Below are 20379 nucleotides of genomic sequence, written 5' to 3' on the forward strand. Positions count from 1 at the left end.
ACCTTCCTGCCACAGACACAGCAGCTTACTCTTCAAAAGCTGGGTATTGGCTTTTCTGTCTATGTGTTCTTCTGCCCACAACAAACAGATGGGGATGCCTTCCTACTCTTGGGGTGTTCTCTCATCCGAACATCAGAGGACACCAGCTGACAAGGAAGCAAGTGCCTGGGCTGAGCTTTGGTAGGCAAATACAGAGAGAGAAAGAACAAAGTTCCTGCAAATATTTCAGTTCAGGGATGTAAGTCCAGACAGTAAGAAGTCAGTCTGGGCTATTTAATCCCTGACAGATGGTGGTAGGGGGAGAATACTTAAATATTCCTTCTCTGGTTCAGAGTATCACAGGTATTACACCACCATAGGCTTCTCAGTAATCAGGAGCTTCTATTCCCAAAGGACTGATCACAGAAAAACTAACATCCACCTTTACACATCAAGAGTATCATGCTCTCTGATGTGGTGGCAGAAAGCTAGCAAAAAGAAGTAAGGTCTTTCACTACACCCTTGAAGATCTGTCCAAAGGTTGTGCGGCAATTTGCAATCAAAATCCACTTGATGATGGACAGATAGAACATAAAATTCAGTTATCTGATGGAGCCCTCCTAAAGTAGAGGAATAGAAATGTCAAATGTTTAGCTGCTACACTTGAAAACTCTAAAAGAGATCAAGTCAGAAAAAAACCCCACCAAATATCTTTTAAAAAAAAAAGACTTATAAGAAAGAAAAATAATGCTAGGCTCAGTGAGGCACTAAGCTTGCTTCATGAAGCACAAATTTATTTTAGAGCTGTTGGGACCTCAAGAAAACAGGTACATTTAATTGCACTAATTGAAATCCTGCTAACAACCTACAGGGAAGGAAAAAATCAACCTTTATCAGCTGTCAGCTGGTTCCCATGATTGAGGCAGCTGACCTTAGAGAGATGGGAACTGACAACTAATGGATTGTGCCTCCTACACAGTAGCATGATGTGCCACCTGTGAGTTGGAGAAATGAGCTAGTGCCCTAAATCTTAAAGCTATGGGAATTTTTTTCCCAGTTATTAGATTTGAACAAAGGCTAAAAAAATTGGGATCTACCAGGTACCCATTTTAGAGAATGAAGGACTTCTCACACTTCTACTTTGTTCTTTCCATAAATTTATCAACTTTTACCGCTCTTTGGCATTACTTGAATTTCATCAATAAAAATCTGGAAGGAAAAACAAAACTCAAAGAAAGCCCTGTAAGTTGATATTATTTGTCCTATTTGTTCAGGTCTTCTTAGTTCTTAGACTATTGCATTCATAATACTTGTAGTGTCTGCAAGGTGTTCCAGGACAGCAGTGATGGAGGTAGTTGAGAGCCTCCATAGCTGGGAATACACAGATGTGTTTTAAATACTGTGACCATCAATATATAGCTCCATGCCCTTCTTACTTGCTATGATTGAACATGAAAATAATACAAAACAATTTTCAGTAAACCCATATTTCAGACTGAAAAGTCTACATAGAATTGTAAAAAGACCTTTCTAAAGGCACTCCAGAACTCATATGATTTTTTTTTTTTTTTTTAGTCACTCCAGAGTTAAATAAAACAAACCTATATTTAGGAACAGAAAGCCAAGGGAAACATGCACTTGAATGAAAATGGAAATACGTATCTGTTCACATCCACACTTTTTGGTTAAAAAAAGGAATTTTATTTCTCACTGTGGAGAGAACTTTTAAAATTCTCTCACCTCCCAACCTATTCATTTGCTGACTCTGGGAGCCAGTCAATCTCACCGGCACCAGAGCAGCAAGGCTGACACCCAAATTTCTACTTGCTGTCAGTGATTATCTGAACCACCAGATATTCTTACAGGAAATCCCATTCAAGACAGATGCCATGAAAAAAATGCCCTTTGAGAAAGAGAGTGAGAACACATTGGCCATCCAATGTTTTTAAAATGTGTAACTTCAAATGCGATCTGTGTATTTTCCAGCATCACAGCACACACCATTTGGGTGTGCCAGGCCTGGAGGGCTCCCCCAGCCCTTAGCTGGCCAGGCCAGACCCCAGGGCTCCCCCCGCCCTGCCCAGGACCCAGGGCCCAGGGCCCAGGACCCCGTGTCAGCCCCCCGGGGCTCCCCCCGCCCTGCCCAGGACCCAGGGCCCAGGACCCTGTGCCAGCCCCCCAGGCCGTCAGCCTCTGCCCCAGCACCACCGCAGCAGGGCTGCGCTCCGGCTCCCCACAGCCCTGCCCTGCCTGGCTATGGGCCCTACCAAGCCGGGCCCACTCACAGGCCCATGTCGCAGCCCGGCCCTGTCCCGTCCCCGTCCCCAGTCCCCAGTCCCCAGGGAGGTTCCCGGTGCCCGGGGCTGGGGCTGCCCTGGTGCCCCCCGGCCACCCTGCTCCTGGCTGGGAGCAGGACGGGCCCTGGCTGCCAGGCCTTGCCCTGCTGCCCTCCATGGGGAGTCCCCGCCACTACGGACACAGTGACAGGGTGTCCACAGCAACTGTGGCTCATTATCTGTAAACAGGCCGCTCCTTGGGACCAGGATATTATGTGTTCATTTTTGAGCAAGGAAATAAACTAGAAGGGATTCCTCTGCAATGGCCAAGAGTCAGAAAGGTGATCGGTGAACTGCCCTGCGTAGCCTATTCCCTTCCCTCTAGACACATTACTTACACTGCCAGCTTCCCTCACTTTGCCCTTTCGCTCTATCAGTAATGCTAAATCCAACTTTACATCTTGCAGTAACAAAATTGGGACGCATGCTAAGTCAAAAGGAAAACAATGCATTTACTAAAAACTCATTACTGTGGGTAGGATAAACTCGTCCTGTGACATGGCTTATGCTCATAAAACTTGGTAAAGCACAAAATAAATGGGTAAAAAAAGCCAAACGCTGCATCCAAGAGGAAATATTACAAGCATATGTGATATTCAACCCTCACACACAGACACCTCTTGCTGTACAGAGACTTGAGAAAGAAGTGGAAAAGAGCATGTCCCCTGCCGGTGCCCTTTAAAAAATTAGGCTGTCAGTGATTTTAAAGGGAAATGTCTTGCTGAGCAAGTGTCTCCCTTCCTGCATGTAATCTGAACACCCTGCAAAGATCTGCTAATAGCTTTTGGAATCAGGGAATCAAAATTTGTCACTGCATAAAAAAAAAAATGCGAGTGTTTCAAACTGCAACGCTGCCCGACTCCCGAAGCCACAAACAGGATGGTCTAAACCAACGTGAAACACATAGTCGCAAACCTTCAAAACTTCCAGTTTTAGTAGCTAGATTTTTTAAAGCAGAATTCTCTGATGACAGCAGGCATTCCCAGGGGTTTGTATCTACTTAGGATACGTAGAGCAAAACTGATCCTCCAGTGGATAATGTGTTGTTTACTTTCCCCTTCGTGTGAACCTCCTTAAGTTCAACAAAGCCAAGTGTAAGGTCCTGCACCTGGGTCAGAGCAATCGCAAACATGGATAGAGGCTGGGCAATGACTGGATTGAGAGCAGCCCTGCCGAGAAGGACTTGGGGGTATTGCTGGATGAAAAGCTGGACATGATCCAGCAATGTGCACTCGCAGCCCAGAAAGCCAACCGTATCCTGGGCTGCATCAAAAAGCGTGACCAGCAGGTTGAGGGAGATGATTCTCCCCCTGTGCTCCACTCTGGTGAGTCCCCACCTGCAGTACTGTGTCCAGCTCTGGGGGTCCCAGCATTAAGAAAGACATGGACCTGCTCGAATAGGTCCAGAGGAGGGTCATGAAGATGATCAGGGGGCTGGAGCACCTCTCCTGTGAAGAAATGCTGAGAGAGTTGGGGTTGTTCAGCCTGGAGAAGAGAAGGCTCCGGGGAGACCTTAGAGCAGCCTTCCAGAACCTAAAGGGGGGGCCTGCAAGAAAGATGGGGAGGGACTTCATTTTACAAGGGCCTGTAGTGATAGGAAAAGGGGTAATGGCTTTAAACTGAAAGAGGATAGATTTAGATTAGATGTAAGGAAGAAATTCTTCATTGTGAGGGTGGTGAGACACTGGAGCAGGTTGCCCAGAGAGGCTGTGGATGCCCCATCCCTGGCAGTGTTCAAGGCCAGGTTGGATGGGGCTTGGAGCAACCTGGTCTGGTGGAAGGTGTCCCTGCCCATGGCAGGGGGGCTGGAACTAGGTCATCTTTAAGGTCCCTTCCAACCCAAACCATTCCATGATTCTATGGTCCTACAATCTACAGTACAGTACAGTAACAATACTTTCCTCAAGGCTGTTCTAGGCTATTTTCTGACATCAACACATATGTGCAATACAAGATACCTGCAAAGGTGAAAAACCATGCATGCATTCTGCCATAGGCTCACTTCAAGTAATTGAATGTAGAACGGGCTACTTGTGTATTGTGACATTCCTCCTAGTGTGGTACCAATGGCAAAGACAGAGGGCAAATATTTTTATTTCCTTGGAAATGTGGTGAAAACATTGATAACTTAAAACTTGGCTTATATACCTCCCTTACATAAAGTGTTTTTCGCTCACTAGACAGTTACTCTGTTGTATGTAATGTTTCTCCTGCAGCAAAATTACTTGTATAAATCTGTGCTAGGTGGACACACTGATTTCAAAGGCACACCTTGAACTCAGAAGTAAAGACACAGACCTGTTATTTAAAGAACCGGAGTCGTCCCTACCTCAGGTACAGCCTATAACCACTGCTCAATTACTTACCTAATTCATCTACTATTGTTGAATACCTCAGAAGCAGCAAAGTGCATTTAAGGGGCAGGAAATCATTTTCCCCACGAGGCCTTTGGGTGAACAAAATGTGGCTGAGTAAAGGAGCATGAAGAACATACACTATATACCATTGCTTTCAGCCAGAGATTAGTATTCTACAGAGCACCTCAGTTATGATAATCAGATGGCCTCCTCAAATATGAAAATTATATCCTTGATCATCTACCTCTGCTCTTGCTCCGGCAGTGCTTTTTCATGCTGGCTAGAGAATCAGTCCTTCAGACAACAGCATAGGGATGAAGGGTTTAGATTCATCAGGAACTGTGCAAACTTTGTACAAAGTCTGTACAGCAAAAATAGGATTCAGGGAAAGCTGCTGTAACTAAAAACCAGAAAGGTTACCAGAGAAGAGGATTGAATTAAAGACTATAGGAACGCCAACAGGTGCGGAAGAAAATCTGGCTTGGAGGATGAATCATAGAGGGGTGAAATTAAAAAAGCTTTATATCCTTGAGAAAAAAAATAAGACAGAAGCTGGTAAAATTCATTTACGGCACAAGTTATGCTCATTCTGCACCCAAAAATACCATTTAAAAATAGCATAGAAAAATAAGCAACCAGATCAAATGCATACAAACTACTACTGAAATGCTAGAAGATTTTAAATAAGATGAAGGAACTAGGATACCTAGTTTTAAGTGAGAATGTTGACCTAATAGAAGCATCAAAGACTTGATGGAAGGAAAACAGTCAGGGGAAACCTGTAACATAAACTACATAGGCAAAAAAAGGATGTAGTGTATGTCAAAGAAAGCTTTGCATTAGTTAACTGTACTGAATGTTACACATCATCTCTATGGATTAAGACACCAGGCCTACATAATTATAAGAAGTAAGTTGTCACTGCCTAATCAGGATGACAATGGTGTCAGTGAGGTGCCAAGAGAGATATAAGAGACAGCAAAAAAACAAATTAGTAATCAGAAACTTCAATCACCCCCACATAGACTGGGTAAATGTCAGATTGGGGTGTGATGCAGAGACTAAATGACAGGATTCATGGAGGAGCTTTTGGTGAAAGCTGAAACAAGGCAAGACACTCTTGACTTGGTTCTGAGCAATGTGCAAGTCATGGGTCAAAATGCTGTGACAGAACAACTGCTCCATAACCCTGATGGAATTGGGAAACCATCTTTTAAAAATGAGAAAAATCTAAAACGACATAAAAATAATATTTAATTTCAAAAAGTAAATTGTATAAAAATGAGGCTTCTTGTTTCCAATTTGGAGAAAAGATTGTTTATAGTCATCATAGTATGAACTTCTGTATATCAAAAATAACTGTTGGGTAACAAACAAAACCCAGAATGTTTAAAATTTCAGGTAAATAATTTTACTAGAACTAAAAAAATGTACTTCAAAAGTAAGAATTCACATCCAATGGAGAAAAAATAGATAAGAAGATAAACATAGAAAAGCAAGCCAAAACCACATAAGCAATAATTTGCTAAAGGCATAAACACTTATTATAAATCATCAAATGGTCTTAAAGAAAGCCTCATAGAATAAGAAAGTAGTTCCTGCCACGGATTAATAACCAGGTAAAAGACAAGAAACAAACAACAGAGCCTAGCAGTCAATTTTCACAACAGCAGGAGGACACTTGCAAACCTGAACAGAGATCTGTGCAGGACTCCATTCTGGTCATCATCCTCATAAACAGCATAGACAGGGGATGCACGTTAAGGTGCTTCTATTTGCTACAACATTTCTCTGAATAGTAAAAATGAAAGATGTGTTTTCCAAACAGTCTTAACGTTCTGTTTGCTTATTTTGACTTTACAGAATATTAAACTGATCTCTTTGTAAAGCTGCTGATTGATAACACAACTTTTTTTTTTCCTGAGTAGCCATAGTTAGCTCAGAACCTACCACTTAGTCCATAGTTAGGACTGTTTTTTCCCCATATGCATTACTTTGCATCAGGATTGAATTTTATTTATTTTATCACTCAGCCATTCAGAATGCTGCTGTCCACAATTTAGTCTCATCCTACTTTTATACTCTTCTTGAGCCTTCACCATTGTCCACAGTTGGTAACTGGATACCAAGAAAGATGGGACTTCTGGTCTAACTTCGTAACGCCATTCTCATGTCCTTATCTTCTTGGAGTGTGCTATTAAGTCATTTAGAACTCTGTGGCATTGTTCATGAGCTGATGTGGTTGTCCTGTGGTGTTAATAAGCATTGTTGTCGGGGCTGACAATTTATCATTCCAGGGGAAAAGGAAGTAGAAGTTGTGACCTGAAACACTTACACAATTCATTTTTGATTCAACTGCGTATGAAGATAATTTTGTACATGAGATTTTTGCAAATAGCATAAATATGCCAATGTAGAATATTTAACTGCCTGTCAAAATTCAGAAATTATTATAGAGCTGCTTCTTTAATGATGTTGAGTGGTAGTTATGTACACTTTAATTTGTCTAACATCTGCTCCTGGCAAATGTAAGCAGATGCATCTAATTATTACCTTTCGATACTTGTATATGCATAGCATGAATAAGAACACAAAAAAATTCAGATTTTTGTAAAGTAGAGGGAAAATGCCTTTGAAGCAAACAGCACAGCAATGAATCAGATAGCTAAAAATATCTATTTTATAGTTGGGAAGTTAGCAAATAAACACAAGCGATACATTATTCCATGTGAAAATATTGTTTGATGATGATAGATATATTTAGTCTATGTGAAATTTAAATTAGTTTGGAGCTTGAAGTCAGAACCATGTTCTTTCCAATTTACGCTGATTGATAGCGGTAATTCTTTACCTTACTTTCCAATTGCAACACCATTCACATTTTATTTGAGTGTTTTTTCCATGTTGAAAGATTTTTAAATTGGTTGAAACCCCAGTTAAGGTGGTGCATTTACCCTTTTTAACACAACACAACAATTACACAGATTTCTGGTCTACATCAAGAAACAGAAGTTTAACTACGAATCCCCTGCAGAACGATTCTGCGCTCAGTTATGTCTGCCTCCTCAGATTGGGACCTGGGACCTCCGATGTCACAGCCCCTCGTGCAGCCTCTCCAGCAGTCTCACTACGTCTGTAGCCCTGGATTTTGGGTCAGTTCTTGACAGCACAGCTCTTGGACATGCTGCTGTGCCCAGTGACAAACTGCTGCGACCCAGCTGGCTGCTGCCATGCAAGCCTGCGGCAGGCAACGCCGTTCACCTGGCGTGCAGGGTCTGGGTGCTGTGCAAGGGAGTAGCTGCCGGCTTTATGTCTGTATTTCTGTCAGACCGCTGTCTGCCCTGTCCCCGGCGAGGCTGTTGCTCTGCATGGCAGCACGCCGGAGAGTCTCTGGACTCTTTGGGTTTATCAAATGCATTGCTGAGCGAAGGTGAGATGGGTTTCTAGGGTGATTTGATCAGGAAAAGCTGAACTCTGACAACTGTTGCAAGAGGAACATAACCTCAAACAAATCAAGAAGTCGCACTATTCACACCAAGTGCAAAGTTGGTTAGGTTATCACCTCTCGTATACAGAGCACACATCATGCCAGTAAAGAAGGAAATATTTGACTTTAAGGTATCTATTCAACCCACAGACAAATTCTTTTAGCAGTTTAAATTTTAGGAATGTTTGTTTCACTATTAAATGATCTGATTTTATTCACAGTATACAGACAAAATGGCTTTGCTCATAACCAAATATCAAATTTTCTACATAGTACAAAACCTGTAAATAGTTCAAATTCTGCTAGATGAGAAAGATGTAGCTAAAACCATACTGCATGCCAATATAAATCAATGGACAAACTAAAAATAATTATTCATCCACCTTAGTGTGCTAGAGTGAATTTTAATTCTGTTCCTGTATATGCAAACAGATACTTTTTCTACACAATTAGCTCGTTTCTGTGACAACTATAGTAAGTTTGTATCTTTTTCTAACTCAAGTTGCAATTATCAGCTACTAGCAGAAACAGAATTACCAAATCATGAATTATATAAAATAACCACAAAAAGTAGACTGTATCTTAAACTCAGAAACTAAACATATGCGTGATTTTTACTTACGTATATAACCTAGTTTTACATTATTTTTTTTATGTTTTTCCAGGTTCATCTGAAAAACAATTCATTCCTATCTGGCCAGCTTTTCTACATGGTCCCAAATCCAGCAGCTTGCCTTCAGAGTAGAAGCTGCTGGATGCTGAGCACATCAAAACATCTCATGCTATACTGGGAAAAAAGCTCTTAGAAATCTGGTCGTAATGACGGAAATTGATGCATTTGAAAAATATGGCTGATTGGTTATCTTTTACAACTAACTGTAACAAATGTGTTTGCACTAATAAAAGAATTGACTGTCTTTGAATTCAGACTCTGTTCCCCAGTGGAGTGATTTATTTTATGCTTAGAAAAGGCCTTTGCTCGAATTATTGATGCATGTGTTATTATTACAATAACATGCCATGGTAGAAATATTCCAAGTGGATTAATAAAGTGGGTCCCTGATAATATAAAAAATAAATAAAAATATAAATGAATTATCTTTCCTACCAGACACACAGATTAAACATGCATTTGTACATGGAGGCATGCAGATTTTAAATCCTGGTTCTATACTACTGTATATGAGAGAAACATTCAGTGTCTTCATGTCACTCTAACTCATGTTTTCAGTAACACAGCTCCCCTACCTAGGCTTTAAAAAGCTACTGGTTTATGGTAACATTACCATTTCAAAAAAGTAGTTTGCTGATCATTCACAAGCCATCTGAAATACATGAAGAGTCACTGCTTGAAGCTACTGTTTCAAAATCTTTACCTGAGTAAAAAACCCTATGAATCCTAGAAGGCTAATTTAATTTAAATTGATTTTAAAAATATCAGTAAGTAATATTGCTTTTTTGGAATACAAGAATTTATTTTACATACTGTTGTGTTTTCAAAATTGATTGACCTTCCTTCACAGGAATAGTCTTCAAATGACTACAAAACGTCATGTCATTTGTGTGTTTCCAGTAATGACAAATGCAAATTCTATTGAAAACTGCAGGCAATTAGCCCCTGCCTTTCATAAGGCTAGAATTTCTCCAGCTGTCATGTTCAGGGGACACCCCAGTTACTCCTATTTAGTTAAGGTCTCCTTTCAGTCAAAGAGGATGAATCTGTTTGAAATTGGGGAACACAGAAGTGGAAAGTCAAGCACCTAGGGACTAAGAATGACAACATTAGCCGATCAGTTGGTAGGACGCATAGAAGATGAAGCTGGGTATTTTGGGTAGCTGCAATTGTACCATGGGTTATCAGTGAAATGCATATGTGAAAGATGCTGTGGTAATCCTAGCATGCAGCAGGTGATGGAAGTAGCAGTGCCACTGCATAAGGTATCAGTTAAAATTTCACCTAAAATATGCTGTGAAGTTCTGGACACCTTTCCTCAAAAACTGGAAAAGATGTAGCAAAGGGCTAATGGAAGTCCAAGGGAAGAGAGAACTTGTCTTCTGAATAAAACACTGGCTTGTTTAGCTCAGTGACATGAAAAATGAAGTGTATTATGACTCTCTCCTTGCACCACATACACTGACTTCTTTCAAACTGAGTAACAGGAGATGGAAGGAACATGTGCACCTACACCTCAGCAAAACACGCCATCAGGACAGATCTGCATTGTTTACCTTGATCCTAGGGAAGGAAACACTCCATGTTCAGATGTAATCTAAGACGCTTACAGTTGATTGCCTCGAGAACCACCCAGCCACACTTCTTTATCATTTAGCATTAACCTTTCACAGAAAGTCCTAAAATAAACTCCAACTTATATAAAAAAATAGGCAATGGGTCTTTTTTTTCAAAGGTGCCTAGGTGCAGTTAGGATGTAGGCTCCTAAGTTACAAACTTAAACTCCTTACCAAAGCTCTTGTCAAATAAATTGTTCAAATTTTAATGGGAATTAATCAGAATAAATTAATCAGAATTTTTCTAATTTATTAGGAAAAAAAGGTATTAATTATATTTAGAAGCATCAGTTGCCTACTTAACGATCTGATTTATTGGTTGCTGTCATTGATTGTCACTAATGAAAGACTCAAGGTGTTTTAGATGTTTTATAGTGGTATTAAAACCAGAAAATCTGAACTAAACCTGAAGTTGCAGGACTTATCCAAGCACCCTTAGGGCTAAAGCCACAAACCTATTTACATACCTCAGTCCTGTTCAAGTGCGTATTTCACACTGCACACACACATCAGTGTGCATTTGGAAACTGAAACGTGGACCTCAAGAGCGTGTGAAACGATGTGCATGGGGTCTACTGACACTGGAGGGATGGCAGTGACAAGGTGCACCTCTGCAGCGTGTGGTGATGCCTGATGCCATCTGCTGATGGGTTGCCTCATCAAAAAGGGATGTAAAGGCCCAGGAGTATGGGAAAGGGAGACAAGAACCCATTTTGAGGGTGTAGTTTGAGTGGCATGATGGGTCAGTAAATAGGAGTTGGAGACCTCTGTGCTTTTGTGATCTGGACTCTGGAGTTTCCCAGGAGCAGACTGATGCCCCGGTATCAGGATCCAAGTGTGACTGATGCACAGGGAAGAGCTCAAGAGACAGGCTGATGAAAAAAAAAGACACAAAGCAGAGGTACAGCTCTGCTTTGGCACCCTGACACTTGCTTTGCACCCTGCAAAACAAAACCAGGGTGCAAGTTACAGCCCAGGTATAAGCACTTGTTGCTTTCAGACTGTTTCTACATCATCATGTTAGCATTATCACAGTTTTATTTTAAATATGCTTATTCTTGCACTCAAGGATTATGTTTAATTTCGAATGAAAGGAAGCATTAAAAGATATTGATGAAAACCTGCAATAACAGTGGCAGTGTGCAGTTTACATGTAACTACAGTTACTATGGTACTTAGGATGAGAGCATATTCATAGCTTTAATGCACCAGACCTATGGCATGCCCATGCCTGGATAAGCATTCTCTAGAACAGAGTCATAGCAGAAGAGCTGCACATTTTAAAATACTTCTGTTGTGTGATTCAGATTCTGGACTGAGCTCAGACAGACAATTTACAAATAATGGGCTGGATTCAGCTAATGTGATGCTATTAGAACTCTACAGGTTCTGATGGGGTTGTACTCCTGTAAAGATGTACGCTTCTCCCAGTAAACAATAAAATAATGATTCGTGTAGAATGCTGTGATGCAAGACTAAATACAACCCAGAATTAAACATATATGCTTCCCTCCTTTCAGGGGAAACACTGTCTTTTTCCATCAGCTCTGCCTGCTGATGGTATTTCTTTCTCCTTCTATAAAGCTAGTTTGTGCTCGGGCAAATTCTTCATTTATTGATTTTTTTAGTATTCCACCTACAGTCATCCATTATATGGTCTATGCCACTGGAGCTTTATCCTCTTTGCCATATTTTTGTTTCTGAGTATATCTGATTTGGTCCATGCTTTTAAATGCATTCCTTCTTCCACGGAAATCACATTTCTTTCTCTAAATGTATTCTCCCGTACTTGTTTGTATCACTATGCACTTTTTAGATTACACTTGGTGTTACAGTATTATCAGACCAGAGCAATAGATTCCTCCTTATTTCTCTGCTGTGGATACAGTGCAGAAACTGAAATAGAACATTTTAAGGTGTTGGAATCAATCTTTTTCCACAAGCCAGCACTTGTATTTATGTGAATGTTTTTTAGTAAGTATTTCTCTTCCTCATAAAAGTGCTGTGAATAACAAGCAGTCATGCAATTTTGCAGGGCTGGTCTTGGGAACTTTACTGGTTGCCGTGTGTTGGCTCTTACCATACTTCTGTGCATCAAATGTGTTTATTCACTGTTAGATGCAACCAGTTTAAACTTCACTAACCCAAAACTCTCCAAACCACATAGGTAGTAAATATAACTCCCGGCCTTGGAAAAAATACAGATCATTGAAGCCATCTAAAAATGAATGATTTTATCAATATGCTCAAGTTTTTACATATGATCTGAGCTACCTGGGCTCAAATTTACCAGGCCCATAAATTCAACAGACAGAAGGAAGAGGAAAAGTGAAAGACTTCCACAGTTCAGCCAGAAGCATTCTGCATTTTATTCCAAGACTTACATGCAGGCAAAAAAAGGTAACTTTGGCTACTGATCCCTCTCTGGCAGCTTCCACAGGCTGATACTGCTGTGTGTTTTGATGCTGCATTACAGAACACAAGGTATTCACAGGACAGAGAGTTCATTTAGGTTTAACTACCTGGATAGTTATGCATACAGCATTAGGGAAATGGCACTGTCGTGGTTTAACCCCAGCCAGCAACTAAGCACCACGTAGCCGCTCGCTCACTCCCCGTGAGCTACTAGGAAGACATTTAACTCTATCCCAGCTGAAACCAGGACAGGCACCTAGCCATTTCAAGACTTTTCTTTAAATTATATAGATTTCAAATCAGTTCCTCAAAGGGACCTCAGGATAACTGTTGAGAGTAATTAAAATATTCATTAGCAAGGGGTGAATCACAATAGATGGTAACCAACCTAATCTGATGCAGTCATTGTATTTCCTTATTTGTTTCCCTCATAAACAATACAAATCACAACTTTCCCAGGACACTCAAACTTCCTTCAGATGGGTTAGCCAAACTATTTCTAAGCAATTTTTAAATCTCCCTTCTAAATATAATTTTTAGAAATTTCTATTCCGAATATTGCATCTTTACTGAACATTTTATTCTTTTACTCTTCATAGGCAGAAAAAAGTTGATACTTTTTACTCAAAACATACTCTTTAAACACAAAACTTAAAAAAATATTCTGGAGTGTACACACTTTTGCTTCACTGATCACTTTAACTGTGAAGGTGTTACCAGAAAATTTTAATCAGAAAATCCTCAGCAATCTTGGTCCAGCAATATTGTTCTTATTCTTTAAGCTTTTAAACTACTAAGTAACTTTCAAAGTTCTTTGCTGTTTTCTGTCTTAGAAGCAAACTGGAACAATCATAAACCCACAGAGCTTCAGCCCTAACATTTGTTTTAACATGCAGTGCAGTTGTTACTATGGCCTCCAACCAGAATGATGAAACCCCATTCATTTCGTGTAGCTATCACTCCACAAAAAGAAACAGCTTCACAGAAAACACAGCTGAGTTTTACCATTTTGTACATGTACGATTCAGTTACAGCATAGAAATAATCCATGCAGCAGAGATGGAAATGATTTGGAAATACAAGTGCTCTGTTGCAATGAAGTCAGACAGAGTGGCTTGAGGGGTTGTGCTCTCCCTCATTTGGCAATAAAAGAAGTAAATATTTTGATTATCTATTACCATCACATGATACAGTGTCACTAGTTGATACATTTTAAACCAGTATAAATAAAAGGAACACAGAAAGACACCCATATGCAACAGAGATTGACACTAATCATATTTATCTGTCATATGCCTTTACTGAAGTCAGAGGGAAAAAAAAAACCATGCCCTAATGCACTATCCTTAAGAAGCCTGGCGAGTACTTCAGTCTAAAGGAGGTACAATATTTGTGCAGATACAGTTTTATCAGAGAACCCAGACTTCCAATGAAAGAACGGAAATAGCCAAAATACTAGGACAGCACCTTACACACGATTGAGCTCAGCAAGAAAACATATGTATCATAACAGTGTCCGAAGACAGTTTCAAAATGCAGATGCCAGAGATTTAGTTTCATTATAAAGGTATATATGAAAGGAAGAAAAGAACAGAGTAAAAATGCACCATCCATGAGGAGAAGGCTGCATGTGCAGCCCTGGGAGAAAGCCAAGACCCACGGGGGGGCGGTTTGGGTAGAGTGCTTATGGCAACGACCAACTTCAGAACACAAGGCAGATTCCTCTTATTTAGGCACAGTGTGACCAAGAAAAGAGGACTTTGCATACATTCTTGCCTTTGTGTGTTTCCTTTGTAAATAAACACCATGACGGAACCAAATAACACCAAACTCATCCGTTTCCCTTTCTCACCAAAAAGGTAACAAGACTTTGTATGTTATCAAACTGCGTGAATCTCAGCACAGTAATATCCACGTGCTGTTACAGTTTTAATGATTAATTAATTAATATTCACAAAAACAATTCCATTATTTAGCATTTACAAATTGCTTCTGTCTGGATTACACTTTATGAAGCACCAGATGAATGCAAAAGATGGAAAGAAACAAAGGCTCAAAGGCTGTTTATGTATTAATGAATTTTAATATCCCTGAAATTTTTTAGTAAAACCTTTATTTTTCACTTCATTTTTTGAGATTTAAGCCACTGTTGAAGTAATTGACACCCTGTGGATGTAGAACAAAGACAGTCAGTCTTATTTTGTACTTACACTATTAAAAAAAAGGGTAAACAACTGAGTTCCCAATTGCCTGTGTATTGAACTCAAGGGCTGAATCAGCTCATTCCTGGAGCTGCACTACCCTTTCAGTGTTTCCAATTCAGGAAAACATCAGCGTGTAACTAACTAGAGTGTGTGGTTAAAATCCAAGATTTGCTCATTTCTTGTTCATACAGGATTTTATTATCCTTAGAAATGAAAGGAATTTTAAAAAGAAGTTGCTTAGAATTAGCAAGCCTCTTCAGCTTAATGCATTTGCTGGGGGTAGCAGGTGAAAACACCTCTTTCTTTCAGAATCAGTGACTGCCATTTCAGGCTGCAAAAAATAGAAAGCACTAAAATGTCAGCTGACACAATGAATATCTGTATAAAAGCAATGATACAACTTGGCTAAAGCTAGGGAGATGTATGTGATAGCTGAGGGCAGTAGAGCTGTCAGCCAGCTATGCAGATTTTATTGTATTTCTTGTAAAAAAAAAACCAGTAACGCACTTTATATTGTGCACTACAGATACAATATTTTTGCATTTGTTAGTGCTAATCTTCCTATAAGCACTTTTACTTTGTCACTGACATAAATCTGCAGTATTAGCAGCTGCAGAATAAAGGTATGCAACAGGATGCAATGACGTTGTTAACTGGTATCTGCTTGTCTGCTTGTTCAATGAAATCAGCTCAATGAAAATATTAAAGCAAACTTGATTAAAAAGTAACCTTATTTAGATACAAGAATAATTACATTAATCAAACTAGAGCGTCTGCCAAATTTCCATTATGTCAGTTTTTGGTGAAGAAGCAATCCAAAACTGCCCAAAATGGGCAGCCATTCTGATGCTTCTGAGGCTATTTGATGTACAAAAGTGCACATCATTTGCATCCCCCCATAAACATGAGATAAATACATTTCTTTCTTGCATCTATCCTCTTTTGGTAGCTTTGGACTATTATGTGATCTCTGTCTACCAATATAATCTGGCTTGCACTAACTCAAAGAGTGAGAAATAGTTTTCCTATGACAAAAATGCTTCATATTTTCCCTTCTGTATTCCCACATATATTTGCATCCATCTTTGATACCTGTGGACTTCTGGGCCTTAGAAAACACTCAGAAAGTTTGCAGAAAGAAGAGAAACTATTTTAGCTGCAGAAAAACTATTTCAGAACATTTCTATTGTCTCAGAAAACATTTTAATATTCACACTGTCCTCAGCAGTTGGTTTGCTGATGTTGCTCTCGTTGGCAGTACATGAAGCACAAGAGCTCATCAAAAAGAGGACAAGGATAAAAAGAGTACCCAAATGTCAAATAACTGTGGTAAATTGGGGTCACCAGTAAACACCGTAGTGAAACCAGGATATATTTCCCTGGTACACAATGCTGATCTGACAAGAGATATAAATAGTAAGACTACTAGTAAATTATGTAAATCACTTACTACTGATGCCAGTACAAGCTCTCCCCTTGTCTTTCATAAAACAAATGACAACATACATAAGCAGGATGGAAAATCAGTAGCAATGATTAGAAGGAGATTTTATTTCCTTTTTGACTCTCAATGAAGAGACAGCACAACAAATTTCAAATTAAAATAAAACGAAAATTCTATCCAACAGACACTGTTTACTTTTAGTCTATAAACATTTAACATAATTTCAGCTAGATCTGTAATCCTTGCATTGTTGTTTTGATGTTTGTGTGTACAAAACACTTGAAAGACTATACACATAAAAACAAAACAGTTTTTTTCCTGAAATCTATAAAGTAGTCACAGAAGCACATTTGTTCTTAAATACAAATATTACAAATACGAGAAAGCCTGTTCAAACCTAGGAATGTAAATATTGTTTATGAGATAAATTAACTTAAAAAGTGGATAAGTATTTTTTTTTCTTGCATGAACAAAATAAACAGTACTTATTTTACATGGATTTCTCAACATCTTTTTTCAGTGGCTCTTTACAAAATAATTCTAGTCCACAATATAGTGTCTTTCAGTATGTTACTTATAGCTCATTTAGCGCTCAAGGTTTTGGTTTTTCAGAGCTCTCAGAATCTGGCACCTAAACACCAGCTTATGACGTTGCAATACAGTAACCCATCTCACATCTTTCAAGAAAAAGAACATTTTTACTCTACTGGATACTTGACACAAGATGACTCATGAACTGAATGCTTGGCAACTTTAGGCAACCAGATTAAAACAGCGTTTTCTGAACCTTCTAGTAGCTTTTTGACTACTTAATAATAATTCAGATTCTCCCACTCCAAACTATTGCTTCTTTTTCCTTTGCACTTGCCTTTTTCCTCTCCCCTCTCCTTCCCCTAGCCCCCCCTTTCCTTACTCCACATTTCCCCTTCCCTCTTTTTTCTTTTCTTATCAAAAATAACAAAGCTCATCATCTGAGCATTATGCATGAAAAGAAACTCAAGCAGGTGTTGGATGACAACAGGAATGGTCCCCCTTGAGAAGCTTACCCATGATACTGTTGCTGTATTTTAGTGCTAGTGTATTGATTGCATTCTTAATGTTCCAGCCCTGGATCCCTCCTGAGCACAGACGTGCGATCATTTCTAAGCAGAAAGATGTGATTGCATATTTCAGTTACAGCTTCCTATTCTGAACACTTGTGATCACTGAAAAACTCCTTCACAGCCAATAATACCAAATATTGCTGAACTTTGGAGAGGCAAAAGCTTCCAAGAAAAGAAATCCTACATGCTATGATAAACATTTGGAACGAAGCCAACCTTGTATTTTGTTGTTTGGACAGTGATTCTAAATACAGGCTATTGATGACCACATTTTCTTTTTCATGAATGACAGGACAAAGAAAGAACAAAACATCTGTTACTTCTTCAGAGAGTGCAAGTCCTTAGGTCCAGGCTCATCTGGCTGAATTTTAAGCACTTACATGAGTGAGATGCGTAATTGTCCCAGGCCAGTGGAGAAAGACAAGCTACTCTAGAGGGCCATTTAGACCTTAGGCAAGCTGAAGCCTCTGGAGGTGCGCTTCTCTTTCCATTGGCTGTATGTGCAACCTAGGACAAATGCACTCATAATATAGAAACCTCATATGAACCCCACTTCAGTTTTCACAGGCGAGTTACTCAACTTGGACTAATTAGGGTTGAAACAAAGCCACCTCTGAAGTAAATACCTCACAATCTGAATCAAAAGTATATTGCAAATGCAGTTTTAGTCTTGTGTGGTGGGTTGACCCTGGCTCAGTGCCAGGTGCCCACCAAAGCTGTTCTATCACTCTCCCCTCCTCAGCTGGACAGGGGAGAGAAAAATATGAAAAAAGGGCTCATGGGTCGAAATAAGGACAGGAGACATCACTCACCAATTACCGTCATGGGTAAAACAGACTCAGCTTGGGGAAAATTAACTCAATTTATTATCAATCAACCAGAGTAGGGTAATACGAAATAAAACCAAATCTCAAAACACCTTCCCTCCTTCCTGGGCACAACTTCACTCCCGGATTCTCTACCTACTCCCCACAGAAATGCAGGGGGATGGGGAATGGGGTTTATGGTCAGTTCATCACACAGTATCTCTGCCGCTTCATCCTCCTCAGGGGCAGGACTCATCACACTCTTCCCCTGCTCCAGCGTGGGGTCTCTCCCACAGGAGACAGTTCTCCATTAATTTCTCCAACGTGGGTCCTTCCCACAGGCTGCAGTTCTTCACGAACTGCTCCAGCATGGGCCCCTTCCACAGGCTGCAGTCCTTCAGGCACAGACTGCTCCAGTGTGGGTCCCCCACGGGGTCACAAGTCCTGCCAGAAAACCTGCTCCAGCGTGGGCTCCTCTCTCCACAGATCCGCAGGTCCTGCCAGGAGCCTGCTCCAGCGCGGGCTTCCCATGGGGTCACAGCCTCCTTCAGGCACCCACCTGCTCCGGCGTGGGGTTCTCCCCGGGTTGCAGGTGGAGATCTGCTCCACCATGGACCTCCCTGGGCTGCAGGGGGACAGCCTGCCTCACCAGGGTCTTCCCCACGGGCTGCAGGGGAATCTCTGCTCCGGCACCTGGAGCACCTCCTCCCCCTCCTTCTGCACTGACCTGGGGGGCTGCAGGGCTGTTTCTCTCATATGTTCTCACTCCTCTCTCCGGCTGCCATTTCTGTGTGCCCTGCAACTTTTTTCCTTCTTAAATATGTTATCCCAGAGGCACTACCACTATCACTGATGGGCTCAGCCTTGGCCAGCAGTGGGTCCATCTTAGAGCCGGCTGGCATTGGCTCTGTTGGACATGGGGGAAGCTTCCAGCAGCTTCTCACTGAAGCCACCCCTGTAACCCCCCCCCCCACTACCAAAACCTTGCCACACAAACCCAATACATCTTGCTACTCCAATTTTCACCACATAACTGCAAGCAACTCTTATCCATTTCAGCCCCTCATTATATTCCTAGAGCTGCAGAGTTGATACTTGTTTATAATGGGTTTAGAAAAACCTTTCTATTTCACTTTCCTGCTGCCTCCAAACGTTCTGTAAATAGGAAGGATCATCCATTATCTACTTACCACTCAATATAGTAAACAGTTAACTAACCTCTTCCAGTACACCATATGCGTGTATAAAAATTTCACAACACATTTGCTTGTAGAAATAAAGCAAGAAATAATACACCTACTTCAGTTAGAATTGGTTCTGGCAGTTACACTTGCCAGACAGACTCACAGACTACTGGACAAGCATTGGTGTGTTGCTGTCATCTTACAAATACATTCTAGATTTTCATCGAAGATAGTAGATAAATTGCACACACAATCATTAGCTTAATTTTGTTAGACTATCTAAAGCTGTAATTTCATATTTATTAGAAACCTTTTTTTTATTTACTGCAGGGGAAAAAAGAGAGTAAGTGAACAAACAATGATAAAATAATTAACATTATAAAACAAATTTCAACTCAAAATCAGACCCTAAGCCTAACCTAGGTTTCTTTTTATTTCCAGAAAGAAATTAACTCTAGGACTGGAGGACTTACTAATCACAAAGGCAAGCAAGTATGTCCATATTAGAGGCATCATGTGGGGAAAAAACCTGCCTGCCAAGCAATTCATTACAACAGGAGTAAATATATAGAGGTGAATGAATGTCTGACACTAAAATTCATTCTCCTGGAGCCGAGTGCATTTCTGCACTCAGGTGGCTCTGGCAGATCTTGGTGTTACCTAGTCCTGTGCTTCACAACACCTCGTAGTTAACGCCTTCAGCTGGCATGAAAGCTGATTCACATGTCCCTTTGGTACCTGTGGGCAGGGTTCAGTTACCAAGACACGCAAACTT

General features: G+C 40.4%; 1 protein-coding gene across 3 annotated transcripts in view; it reads right to left on the reverse strand.

Moving 5' to 3' along the window:
• GABRB3 (gamma-aminobutyric acid type A receptor subunit beta3) overlaps positions 1-20379 on the reverse strand; it is a 195188-nt gene that overhangs the window by 40025 nt on the left and 134784 nt on the right. The window lies entirely within an intron of this gene.

The sequence above is a fragment of the Accipiter gentilis genome, chromosome 31, assembly GCF_929443795.1.
Source record: "Accipiter gentilis chromosome 31, bAccGen1.1, whole genome shotgun sequence".
NCBI lineage: Eukaryota > Metazoa > Chordata > Aves > Accipitriformes > Accipitridae > Astur > Astur gentilis.